Below are 15,218 nucleotides of genomic sequence, written 5' to 3'. Positions count from 1 at the left end.
ATATATATATATATATATCCGAGAAGAAACATTGTATCGCATATGGAAACATCAATGTTTCAATAATATCTATAGTTAATTATTTTTTTAATTCTTTCTCTTGCTAATAATAAAGATTTTAATTAATAAGATGTGTCCATGCATCGTTTCTATCAAAATTTATTGCATATGCAATTTGTATTTGTGGTAAGATAATAATAGATTAATAACTGAATTAAATTACATTGTAATGTACACTCTCTAGTTCTTTTGCAGTATACAAATAAAACTTTTTTGAAAGAATCAATCTATGTGAAATAGATACGGATCCGCGATAGATGGCACATTTGAAAAAAAATGCGGGATGCGTGTTTTATGGACCAAATTTTATGGCGAGGATTATCACCCATTCTACGATGAAACATATGAAATATGTTTCGAAAGAGAACAGGCGGTATATATCATTGGGCAAACAATTAATCTTCGATATCAAAAATTATATGAGAACCCTGCTTTATAGAGATAATACTGCTCGAAGCAAACAGCCACGCTGAGAAGCAAAATAGCACCGCTTTCTTACACGTGGTTGGTTTTGGTCTCGGTTAGTATGAAGCTTTTATTATTAAAGCGTATGAGATTAAAATTAACTGTTATAATGTTAAGTTATAAGTATAAAACTAAAAACTTAAATATTATATACAACAAATTTTATTAAAATTATTTTTCATATTGTTCTCTTTATTTATTAATTAATAATTATTATTTATTAATTAATAATTATTGGTCAGGTGTCTGGAAAATAATTGAAGATCAGGAAGTCTACTTCCTGAAAACATTCGAGATCACCATAAAAAAAATGAACAAGAAGCTCAAATACGTTTCTGATGTTATGTTTGCTTATTTCCGGCAACAGAAATGCGGTAGTGCGGGAAACGGCGATTATCTGGGTAGTTAGTATTTAATAAACGGATAAATATAAATATGCTTACAACTTTTATACATCACAATGATTATTTTTAGTTATAAAAATACATTTTGCTTTGAGAGAACCACATAACAGACTATTCCGAGCCGAAGACTCGGAGTAGTAAACTCTTCATTGTAACTTATGCTAGCGATGGAAATACGTTACCAGGTTTAAATTATTTATTCCAATATTTATTTATTTATCTAAAAATAAGTATTCGTTTATTTAATGTCAATTATACTAATATAAACTTCAGGTGATGTCAGACGCCGATTTTTTCAAAGTTTTTATAGCTATTTTTGTCAAAAATGAAGAAATCTGTTTTAGTTTAAATTGAGTCTTTCATTAAAAAAAATTTTTTTTTTATAAATATCCGATTTTACACATGTTTAAAGCAGTATATATTTTTTGCCAGTGGAACCGTTTTTTTACTATTAATTATTATTTTGGTTTTCTATATGTGTGTCGAGCTTTAAAAAATTGAGTATAAATTTATTCTTAAGAAAAAATACTGCTTTACAAACAATATCAAATACAAAAGAATTTCTTTTAATAAAATTTTTTAATTAATGACAGATTTTTTTCATACTTTTTGAGAAATAATTAAGAAATAATTATAAAAGTTTGAGAAAAATCAGTGTCCGACGTTCTCTGAGATTTACTTATGAGATATCTTTATCAACATCTTTCTCTTCAAGACAATGTTGTTTTTGCAGGAAATGAATTCTGGTTTGGAAAGCTAAAAACTAGTGGCGATCCCGCGGCCGCATGCAGCACTCAAATAGCCGAGCTACATAATTCTAAAATTAATCCACGCGCATGCGCCAACTTGCATGTCACATCCGCGGAGCATGGAATCCTCCACATATCGGATTACGCGAAGCTCCATCTTACTTAGGTAACTCTGACAAGTGCTTCCTTATCAACGCTGATCTTGTTGAATGAAGTTCGATTTTGCAATCTACAGTAGTATGAATGTTGCCTTTATATTTATATAATGCGATAACACATATCTTTATTCAGTTGAAATAAAAATCTCAACTCTCTTTATTTTATCTTTGTATTTATTAGCAGAAATATTAAAATTATCGATAATACATTGCGTGTATTTTATAATATTCAATTATCGAAAAAATTGAATTATTCAATAAAAAATTATTATTAGGAGTTTATTAAATGGTTTATATTCCTTCTTTCCTCCATTTCTTATCCTCCTTTATACAATAAAGAAATTAATTAACTTAATTATTTAAATTTTTTTGTTATAATGAGAGATCTTAATAATCTCACATTTGCCCTTATAAGGAAATCACATGAAGTGATAAATTCTAATTTTAATAAAACTTTGTATACATATAGGTTATATAAATTATTAATTTAGAAAATGTCTATTGCAATGGAAAAATGGTTTGAAAGGATGAAATCACCTCTTATGTGGTAAAACGGTTTTCAGTTTTTCCCGTTATATCTTATCATCTCCGTCAATATTGTTTTTGAAAAATAAAAAAATTGTTTTAATTAAAAAAAATTTTATAAAATAAATTTTAGTTTATTAAAATATTATTGATGTAAAATGAATAGAGATAATTTTATTGTACTTTTACATAAAACATATTTTTTGATATATCAAATAATTTTAAAAATATAATAAAAAAAGCTAAAACCCACGTTTTAACTCCCAAATAGCAGCACTTACAAAGCATCAAAAAAAAGCATATAATCGCTTTTTAGCGCTTTACAAGCGCTGTTGTGCTATATGGGCTATATAATAAGTGATGTTCCAGACAGCCAACAAGGGCAATCTGTTGCTATTTTGTTGTCACTTATTCCACATTCAATTTCACCAAACTAAAAATGTTTCCAAACTGTCTATTGTTCTGATGTCACGTAAAGTCTTCCTTAGAATTCAAAAAATTGCTGGCAAGTTGTCATCATACGTGCATGGCGTGTCGTCAGTTTGCTATTAACGACGAGTTTATTTCTCAATATATACTCTTACAATTTCTTAAACTCATGAAATTTATTTGCCTCCTCTTGATGCTAACTCAGTTCACATTTTCAATGACAGCAAATTCAATAAGTTGAAAACAATACATGCAGTGCATCAATTTATTCCATATGCTAAATCTCTTGGCTATCTGGGGTATACAAAGTTTCATTAAAATCAGAATTTAACACTTCATATGATTCCCTTATTAGATATTTTATATAATTTTCCATTTTCGACATGGATTAAATATGTAAAACTTGATTTTGGCTCGTAATATTATTATAAAAAATAGGTAACATACATAAAAAATTCATATATTACAATCAGAATTATAAATATAAAATATACAAGCTATAAAAGAGACATAAAGACATAATTAAAAGATATATTATATGAAATGTTGAAAAGTTTTATTCTCTTTACGAGTGAAACAGTTAAATTCCCTGTCACTCAAAGTCACAAAAAATATTAGTTTTAAAATATTATTTAAAACTTTAAAAGCATTTAAAAGCATATTATCCCAAGCGCGAGCAATATCTCTCGAAGAATGAATGCGTTCGCTCAAACTTTAGGAAAGGCTCGGTGGACAACGGGCAATTATGAAGATTATCTCGACGAAGTTAGCGTAACCGCAGCATGGACGTGGATTGCCCGAAGAAATCCAACAAACGAATGGATTAAAATGGATTGAAATTTTTTTCTATCTGAATGTATTTTAAATAGCGAATACTTTTTTTTGGATTCAATTGGATTCAATTAGATTCAATTGGATACAATTGGATTGAAAAACTGCTATTCAAAATTTTGAATTGAACAGTATTCACAATACACAGAAAAAGCTAATATTATTTTTAGATTGATAGGCATAGAGATATACTCTATGTAATTCCTATAAATGAATAAAAATGCATTCATGATTGAAAAGCATTCATTTTAACATTTGTGAATCAATATTTCTGAAAATCTGAATCTACTTCAATTCATTTCAATCCATTCTCATTTGTTAGGAATATGGAGCGTCGAGTGAAGGAACGTCGACACAAAAATCAGCGTCACCAGCAAATTGGACACTTCAAAGTGGATGCCATTACTAAAGAACGTACTTCGGGCAACAATCAGCGACCAAGAGATTCTGGAAAGATAAATGGCAAAAGAGCATTCCAAATGAGAATGAATTGGATTAAAATGGATTCAGAGTTTCAGAAATACGGATTCATGAATGTTAAAATAAATCCTTTTCAATTCTGAATGCATTTTTCATTTATCGGAATTGCATGGAGCATACCTCTATGCCTTTCAATTTAAAAATAATATTAGCGTTTTCTATGCATCGTAAATATTACTCAATTCAGAATTATGAATAGAAAGTATAATTTTTTAATTCAATTATTAATCAATTATTAGTTAAATTCAATAATTTCTGTGAAACGTAAATACTGCTCAATTCAATATTCTGAATGCGAAATGCAGTTTCTCAATCTATTGGGAGTACAAATTAGATCGGTTCGTTTCCCTAAAGGTGGCTCCAGCTGTTGTGAATAGTTCATAGTGACAGCTGATTTTTACGGTTTCAGAAAGATTAAACATCTAATAATATTCAGTTTATATCGCTTTGAGTTTCATACAAAAACCTTGATTTTTACTGTGTTTGAAATGTTGTGTCGAATTTTGTGTTAACCAAGCATTTGCGGGAGGTTTTGATTTTCTGCTTTAATTAGAAGAAAAGTACGGCTGAAGCCCATCGAAATGCTTGTCGAAGTTTATGACACTGCTCCAACTGATAAATCATGTAGGGAATGGTTTCGACGTTTCAAGGATGGAGATTTCAGCGTTGAAGACAAGCCTCGTTCTGGACAGCCAAAAAAATTCGAAGACAAAGAATTAGAGGCATTACTCGAAAAAGATCAAACACAGAGTCAAACGCAAGAGGAGCTTGCAGAATCATTGGGGATAACTCAACAAGCCGTTTCTGTACGATTGAGAGCCATGAGAATGATTCAAAAACAAGGAAATTGGTTGTCTTATGAACTGAAACCGAGAGACGTTGAAAAGCGATTTTTCACTTGCGAACAGCTCATTCAGACAACAGAAAAGATTTTTTTGCATCGGATTGTGACTGGAAATGAGAAGTGGATATTCTACGACAACCCCAAGAAGAAAAAATACTACACTAAGCCCGGTCAATCGTTACCATCGACCTCAACATCAACATCCAAACATTCATGGTTCGAATATCATGCTCTGTATCTGATAGAACCAAAAGGGTCTTGTTACTATGAGCTGCTGAAACCTGACGATTCCATTACGGACGATCGGTATCGGCTACAATTGATTCGTTTGAGCCATGCATTGCGAGAAAAACGGCCGCGAATACGAGCAAAGACATGATAACTTTATGAAATGGATTGGAGCTGACATAGTTTAATATTCGAAAAAAGAAACGTTCATCTTTAAGGGGGTTATAAATTTTCCTAAGACATTTATAATAATTATACTTAAAATTAACTACTTTAAATTGATATTAAAAAACGCATCTTAATGGGACCTCTGGATTATGAATCTTCTACGTTACCTGCACTACTTCAATTGGTAACTGTGTTATTCATTTTGTATTTCAATTACAACCAGCTAAACTAATAACGAAATTATATAGATATAATAAAAATATCATCATTTAACAAATATAATAAAGTATAAACAATTTATATTATTATGAGACAATATCGGATAATCTAATCTCGCTTGGCCGATGTCGCGCGTTGTGATTAGTCTAATATTCGGGCTGTGTTCAACTTAATTTGCGAGTGTTCACATCAATCATTCATTTTACTTCGAATTAAAGATAAACATAGCTCAATTATTTTTACGTTACAATTTTTTTTTAGTTATAATTTTTTAAATTTAGTTTTAAATTAAAACGAAAAATTTCCTACTTATAATTTTAGCAAGGACGCAGATCACAATGGACTTCCAAATAGCAACTCCTTAGAAAGTTCTCCTCAGTGAAGAACGAGAAAGGACATTTACAAAGACAAGGTATGTAAAACATTCTTACAGACACTCTATTTATGCAGACTATTTTAATAATATTGAATATTTGATTACAGATGAGTTAGATATTGGCAGAGATCGCTCCTTGAGCTTTGTCGATACTTATAAGCGAGCGAAAGAACGCTCCTTGAGTTATGTTGACACTGATGAATGAGCAAATAAACTTAGTGAACATATGCGTAACTTAAAGATCCTCTACATAGAAATCGTAAATGATTATGGAGTTTTAAGTCGTAGGAAATCAATCAATTAAATATAAGGAGAATACTCGATTAGAATTGATCAGTTTCCTATGACTTAAAACTCCATGACCATCTATGACTTCTATGTAGAGGATCCTTTATACGATTTTAAGAGAAGAATGAATGGCAGGGACTTCTCGGGAGAACACTTGGATTAGCAAGAGCACACTGAAAGAAAAGTATATCGTATTTGTGATATAATTGCATGGTAAAATACTTAAGGTTAGGAGCATTATTTTTATAATTATTATTGCCATAATGTTAGTAACAATAACCTTATATGTATAGTTCTATCAACCCGTACAAAAATTGTACTAATTTGTGATAATTTCAATATTAATATAGTAAAGTATGAAAATACGTAGGCTAAATAAAATAATCATTTTTATGTGATAATTGCAATCATAATTATAATGAATATATAACCATTTTTTCAACATTTGCTTACTATTTACATGTGGTAACAATATATAAAAAATATATTTTAAAAAATGGGAAAGCAATCATTTTTCAAATAGTGTGGGCTATATTAATAGCACATTTGACTGTACTTCTAACTACAAATTTAATTGATCAAATTTACTCTTACATCCAGCGAACTCCCACGACTCTTTTCTATCGTGGAAATCTGGAATTTGTTGAAATAAAAAATTGCGAATAACACACAAGTTGAGCATTACAGAAGCACTAGAGAAGACTAAAAATTTTCTTTTCCTACACTAAAAATTAAAACGAAGAGTCTGTTAAAACGAGTATCTCCTCGTAAATGTCGCTCCAAGATAAATTAGAAATTGGTACATGTGCATAAGGGGCGGGATCAAAAAAACACCAAGTTTGTGCCCCTCGGATACTGTGGCTAAAGTAATAATAAATATGTCATTGGAAGTGTAAGACCGGCGCCAAGATACTTTAAGGGTCAAGTCGCAATTTTCACGAGTCCGTGATCCTAGACACGACACGCAATGTTTAGGGAGTGGAATTTAGTGATCCCGTATCGACGCACGTGCGCTTCTTCGACGCACTGCACGCGCGGTTTTCTCATAAATTTTAAGATTTTAAGATAAAATTAAGGATAACACTTTCACACGCTACAGATTCCGATTCAATGTCCTCTTCCACTCTTCCAATTAGAAAGCAAGAATTCCACCACCTAATTAACTAAACCTATCCAGCAATCAATGCGCTGTTAATCGAGGAAGATTACTACAAAAAGCTCGGTTCTGCGGGATTCAATGCTTTTTCGATTTCTCTCTGGGAGACGGACGTAGCGATCCGAAGTTCTGATTTTCCTTTTTCCAACACTTGACTATTCAGAATTAGAAAAACTTTATTCAATTCGCGCATTTGTTATCTAAATTAACAGATTTAGAGTAGTATTGGAGAAAGACATCGAGCTCGGACACCTAGTCGCAACCTCCAGCTACGAATCATTAGAACCCTAGGGCCGTCAAAGCCCTATTCTACCTTCTTATCGAGCTTCTTCAACCAATGGTAAATCTCCATTTCATCCCTTCCCCTTCATCTTTCTCATTCTGTCTCGCTTCTTGTCATATTTCATTGTTCTTTACCTTTCTTCGTAATAGAAAATTAAAAAGGGAGAAATATTGTGCGTTCTCGTGATAATATTTTTCCCCGCCACCGTCGCACACGGGTTATCCTCACTGATCGGTAACCCGTGTCCGCTCGCCTAACATTGGTACATGTGAAGAATACCCGGCTGAGCAAACCAGAAATCACCCCGGAATTGCTATCACTCACTTCAGAATTTGAAATCTCATACTGTTCTTCTCCGCACGTTCTTGAGGACTTTGCAATTAATCTTCTTCCAGATAACTTCTCCCCCATTTTCTCCTCACACCTTCGCCTTTATGTGAATTACCCTCCTATCCGATTCCGCCTACCAACACCAATCTTATCATTAATGATTATACTTCTCCCGATCCCATTCCCTTTATTTTCCATAATATTGACGAATTAATTTTTCACGATGTTTTCATACCTATCTCTGATGCCATCCGAATCGAAGAAGCCGACTATCCCTTTTCTGTTCCCTCTCTCGCCCCCCTTTCCCCGATTACCTTCCTCCTTTGATCTTTCTCCTTTTTTTTATTCCGTCTCCCTCCTCCTTTCTGTCAGAAAATACACTCACACGCACTCACATAACATAAATCTATACGCAAATACATTACAGAATAAAGAATTGTATTTTTATACCTAAGGAAAATCATCAAATATTATTTCGATAGTACTGTTAAATTAAATCCTCGTTTGTTAATTTGTACAAACCTTTCCTTGTATTTATTGTAAGCTCTCCCGCGGTTGCACTTTTCCTCTTCCCGATTATTTGGATTAAGTTCCATGACCGAAAGCCAGGGCATACGAACGCACCGGCACATCTGGCGTTAAAGTGCGCTTTCTCGGCACAGTTTGGATCCTTTAAATTAAAAGGTATGTCTAATCATGTTCGTTTAGCAGAGCACGAATTGAGGTTTTTACTTCGTCCTCTGTTCGACCCCCCGGCTCGTTAGGAGCCACAGGACAAAACAAAGTGCCTCCCGATTTGCATCTTTCCCCACGGTTCCTTTGCGATTCGGACCCTGGACACGACCAAATCGGTGTAATAATTCGGTTCCTATTACGTTTACTCCCTCAGCTCCATGCGGAGTTTGGACGTAACATTACTATACGTATTATAAAAATTAAAAAGAAAATAATTGTAAAAATAATTATTTGCATTAAATGTTTGGCAATACTACACACAAAAAAAATAGATTTGTTTGAATTAATTGAAATTGTGGTGGCAAATAAACGATCTAGAAATCTAATTAAGTTTACTAGATTTTGGTTAAATCAGAATTCTGATTGAAATAACCAATTTCAAAATCTACCAGAATTCTAGTTGTAATAACTAATTCCCAATTTACCAGAATTCTATTTGAAATAACCAGAATCTAACTTTCTATCAATCTAAATTAAATCTAGTAAACTTAATTAGAATTCTGGATCGTTCATTTTCCACCACGATTCCAGTTAATTCAACCAAATATTTTTTTCCGTGTAGCAATAGTATATTTGACCAAATTTATATAAATAATAATTTAACATTTTCCTTAAAAAAAACTACAGAAATAAGAATTATATCAAGAGTCATACATGCTCAAAAATAAAATACGCAACACTCAGATCGCAGCGAGACGAAACACGCCTGCCACAGTCGGACGATCTCTCGACACTGAAGACAATCGCTGTATCATTATCATTTCCTAACTATATTAATAAATATCAGCATATTATTTTGTTTCCATGTAATCTCCTCAAATATTAATAATGTTAAATAGGCAACAGAAGCTTGAAATTAAGATTTAAGATTACAGTAGGAACTATAAATAATGTTGGCAATGTCTCGATCACAAACGTGCAATTGGTTCAGCGTAAATGTATTAGGCTATTGTTCTAGAGATCGTAGATTCAAATCGTACCGACAATGCGATGCGTTTTTTTAATAATTAATTGCAGTTAATAAGATAGAATATAGGATATGTAAAACAGTAAATAATGAATTGAAATGGAAAAATAAGAAGTAATAATAACAAAAAAATTATTTTTTTCGTTAAGATATAACCGTATACATTTTTTTATTACATAAAAGGGATTGTTTAGTCACAATTACCAAATTATTTCGTTTAAAACAATTAATAATTTGGTTATATTTGTCACGATTTCGTATCAACCATCTAACTTTGCTACCAATTTCCAAATCTTAGTAGTAATAGATTCTAATAGTAATAGTAATATGATTCTACGTACTTTTAATTATGTTTGTTACAACATTTTATAGTATAATTTACAATATATAAATACGATTTATGTGTAAGATAACTATACAATGTAGTTGAATGAATACATATTATGGTCGTTATAATCATAATTTAGTGTTACTATAATTCATATGATCAAAACAATTATAAATTTATAGTTGTTCCAAAAATAATTATAAATTATAGTTAAATTATGGTTATTCCAACCATTTTTTCGCAGCCGTGAAGGATGCATATTTATTCGGATGATTACGATGAGAAGATAGCCCGAGGAGAGTCTCGTACGTCCCAGCAGTCGGAACTGATAACATTCAAGACGAATCAAGCGGAAGCATGGCTATTAAAAGACTGGAAATGGATAAGGAAAACAAAGGGAATTCGGATGTGAGCATAAAACCACGCGATTCCCAAGTTGGCTACGTAGAAATAGATTTTACAGAAAGAGACTCGTTAGTGACATCACCTGGGCAAGAGGAGCAGAGTTGAGGGCACCCGAAAGATTCCCGATATCCCGCCAAGAAGAGCTTTCAGCCAGAGCGATGAGCGACCATCCACTCTGGTGCCATCGATCGATTCAATGACAATACGTTCCCAAGAAATTGTCGGAACCGAAAAATACCTGGGAGAGCGGACATTTTGCGAAGCAAATGCCATTTTCGCAGGGTTTTAGATTAATATTTAACGACGAGGAAAGGAAGTACAAATTCGACATCGAATGGAAAAATAATCGTACGAAGAAAAGCTCGACACGATTTTTCATAAAAATCATTAATAATATTCATGCAGCATAGATCTTCAACGGACATTCTAAAAACATCCAGAAGAGAACCCTATGTCTTAAGAACATTTCCAAAACGTCGAATAAAAGGGAGGACCCCGTTTGCCTACAAATTGATTGCCTACAGCATCATTTGCCTACGTTATTTTTGTCGACATTCATTCAGTTCATTTGTGCACAAAAATTATTTCCAGCTCGACTGTATACAAGCATTTTTGCGCATTGTTGTTAATAAATGATGGATACTATTTCGAGAATTTTTTATATAACGTGTTTAATAAATTTCTTCTATTATATAAACTCTGTAGCCTTTTAAATCTAGAGTGGAAATGAAAAGACATAGCTTGATCTATAGTGGATGCTCTATGATAAAATACGCTATAGCGACAAATTCGTAACGCACATCAAATATCAAGTCTCAATTTTCGCGCATTATCATGACATTCATGACATGTGGGAATTGACAACGATTACCTTAACACTCTCCCTTATTCGTTGATTGATACTTATATTAAGATATTTTCTCAGAAAAATATTCTTACATTCTTCAAGCTGTTAAATTATAACAAATTTTTTTTAAACTCTAAATGAAAGAAACAAACAATACAATAATTCTTTTACACAATCTGTCGCAATAAACTCTGCTTCAGTACTCGACAGAGCAACTATACATTATCTTTTGGAACTCCAGCTTATTTGGAACTCCATTTGAATAATAGATAACATGATCCACGATTCTATATCACTCTCATAATCTAAGTCTACATAACAAAGCAATTCATCGATGTGATTAATCGAGTTTTTTGTTTTTTTAAATAGAATTCTGTGATCTAGAATTCCTTTGATATATCGCAAAATACGTTTTACATTTACAATATCTTGCTGAGAAAACTTATCTCACAAGGGAACACAACCAAGTAAATCTCTCCGTGATAATGGAATTTTAATATAACCCTGAAAGTAATTAATTAAGTCTCCAGATACATATGGAGATTAATAAGGTCAGAACACGAATGTCGTACATATAATATATATAATATACTTACAGATGTACACTTGCAGATGCGCAATCAATGCAAGCCAATGACAAACGCTTCCGATGGATCTAATCTAATGGAAACTGATCTATGGAAAGACTCGTGATTAATCAACACTAATTGCACATTCTGGAAATTCCGCTTCATGGAATATAGGAAAACACATTTTAGCAGAACGGAATGAAGCCACGACCAATCACAAGCGCTTCGCCAATTTCGCATTATGCCATTTCCGTATCATGAGATCGCAACCTTAAGTACGAGCCTATGTCCGCGTGCTCGCCGAACGGCGCGCCGAAAGTGAACGAGATAACGAGCTCTTTCTCACACTAATCATTTGTTTCAAACGATCAAAAATGCTTTCTCGGCAATCTCAGCCTAACATCAATAAGAGGCGAGGGGAATTCTAAATAACATATAAGTTTTAATAAATTATAAAAATAGTATACCCATCTTCTTAATCCAAAATAGTATAAATTATGATAAAACGCAACAATTTACAAGATATTTAATTGTTTACGATTTTTCATGCACATTAGTATATCTCTCCTTCATAAATTCGAATAGCAAGAATAATTCAATAGAAGCAGAATTTTGCCGGAAAAAAATTATAAACCAGCATTCTTTCTTTTTACGAAAGTCTCGAAAAGCCATCAGAAAAGAAATGTGTATGTTCGAAACTCGAGACTTGTGAAGAAAATATGCGAAAAAAAATCGAATAGTTGCAAAAAGCACGTTTTTCATTTATAAAACGAAAGATATTGATTGTATGAAAAAAAAAATTGGTATAAAAAAATGTAGATATTCGAAACTACAAAATGAGACGTAAAACATTAAAATCGATCTATTAGTTTAGTAGAAAAAAAATTAAAAACCAAAAAGAGCCTTTTTTTCATTCGCTCTCTGTTCATTGAGATTTAAATATAACGCTTTGAAATTCTCGTAAAATGAAGCCCTCGTAATCGACGAATCTAGCCTTGAACAAGACTGAAATATTCATTAGTTTTTGCAAAAAGCCATTTGTTCACTAAAAATCTGTCTGCGAAAAACTTAATTTCTTCATCTTTGAGTAGTCATTTACAGAGGTGATTTTTCTTCTTCAAGAATTGCACTATCACTTAATAACAAAATGATTTTTTGCAGTTAAACTATTGTAAAACGACTTTAAAAAGTGGATACCTTTTTCCGTATAAAAAATGGAAATAATTTCGTTAATATCAAATAGCCATATGAAGCACTCGAAATCTGACATTTTTCTACGAATTTAAAAAAAACTCCTCCGATTATTAAGAGCCGAGATAAGATTTTTTTTTCAAAAAATCACTGGCTCTAGTTTTTAAAATTAAGAGTTCCGTCTGGCATCAATTTATCAAAAAAGAATTGAATTTACTGTTAAAAAATCTCGAATTGTAACCATGAAATTTTTAGTTTAGAAATTTTTTTTTGAATTTTTATTTTTTCGATTTATTTATTACTAAAAAATCACGTTCGAGTATGAAACGCATAACTGATTAACAAATTTAAGTTATATTAGCTATATTTCTTTATTTAATATGCTATAAAAAATGTCCAATTGGACAATTAAATGTATGGAATTATTAGTACAAAATTGTTTTTGTGAATTTAATTGCAGATATGACGTAAATTTGTTAATCAGACATGTACTCCACACTCAAACGTGATTTTTTTTAATAATAAACCGAAAAAATAAAAATTCAAGAAATAAAAAAACTAAAAATTTCATGGTTACAATTACTTTACGAAACATTTGGTTAAGCTATTTGTTTATATCTCATCGAACTATCCCAGATTTAAAAAATCAGGTTTCCACGTCAATTTATTGCTGATAAAATGTAAATTTAGCAAATTTAACGCACGAGATCAAATACGAATCGACCGATCTTTTCTACTCGACTGCGCGCCGACTTACCTCCAGAATTGTTTTGTTTAAAACTTTTTTTTTTTAATATCAGATTAAATTAAACATGCTTTTTTTAAAAAACAATTTAAAACAAATGTTTAAAACGTTATTTAAAAAAAATGTGTTTTAACTTATTAATAATATTTAGTAGAGGAGAAGGTGATGAAGACTCCAGTTACATTTTACATGATAACTTGCTTTACTGGTTAATAATGAATATTTAAGTTTAAAACTTGACAATTACATTCAATAAAATATTGTTGAATCGATTGTAGACTCAAAATTACGAAATATTTATTACTTAGGATACTATTAATAAAAATGTGACAACATCGCATAATGGCGAATCGAAGAGAAACATGGATGATAATCCTTTCATAAAAATAGTCTTAAAAAGTTTGTTTTAATTTTGTTGTTTAGAAAACAGTAATTTGATTATAAAAATTTAATTATAAAAAATTAACAAAAAAGTAGAGCGTATTGCAGAATATATGCATGTATACAAATGTATATACGTACTCATGTATAACGTATAACTTTTTGTATACAAAATATTTGGAAAATAATGATAAACCTTTCGCATAGAGGCAGAATGAATTAAACTGAGAAGAAAAAATCTATCATTTTGCAATTTTCGCAATAATTAACAAGATAATTGCTAAAAATTGTCAAAAATTAGTCTTTAATAATTTTTTATTCAAATACTATCAACTTTACAAAAAAAATTGCAAGAAACAACAATTGTTAATTTTCTTTTCATAGAGCATTTTTTCTGAAAATTTTTTAGAATATTTTCAGAATTTTTTAATATCATATTTTCCAATACATTGTTAAAAATGAGAAAATGCAGAACTAAAAAGTTGATAAAAAATTCTGAAAAAATTCGTAGAGTTCTATGAGAAGAAAATAAATAAGTTTTGTCTTTTACAGTTTTTCTATAAAATTGATAGTATTTAAATAAAAATTATTGAAGGCCAATTTTTCTCTCTCGTCAATTTTTAGCAATTAATATCTTGTTAACTATTACGAAAATTGCAAAATGGTAGAGTACTTTTCTTCTCAGTTTAGTCCATTCTGTCCTTATGCGAAAGATCATCATTTATCATTATTTTCCAAACACTCTGTATATAAATAGCTAGCTGTATATCAGCTCTGTATATCAGCAGCCTATAAAAATTTATAGTAACGTAAATTATAGATTAATATTAGAATTATAATTAATTCAAGAAATAATTATTTTAAAATAAAAATCTCAAAAAAGAAACCGTGAGTAATCAATACGCATAAAGGACCACCATTAGCAAAATGCCATGCTATTGTTTAAACATAACTTAAAATATATACAGTCAAATAAAATGTTAAATAGCAAATAACATTCAAATATACATATATTTATATGATAATATGCTCAAATTTAAGAAAAATGAGGAAGTAG

General features: G+C 31.0%; 1 pseudogene; it reads left to right on the top strand.

Annotated features, from left to right (window-relative positions):
- LOC108688937 overlaps positions 1-1,936 on the top strand; it is a 5,882-nt pseudogene extending 3,946 nt beyond the window's left edge.
- Positions 1,937-15,218: the final 13,282 nt, after the last annotated feature.

This window comes from Atta colombica, unplaced genomic scaffold (genome assembly GCF_001594045.1).
Source record: "Atta colombica isolate Treedump-2 unplaced genomic scaffold, Acol1.0 scaffold25, whole genome shotgun sequence".
NCBI classification, from domain to species: domain Eukaryota; kingdom Metazoa; phylum Arthropoda; class Insecta; order Hymenoptera; family Formicidae; genus Atta; species Atta colombica.
This window is presented reverse-complemented; position numbering and strand designations above follow the sequence as displayed.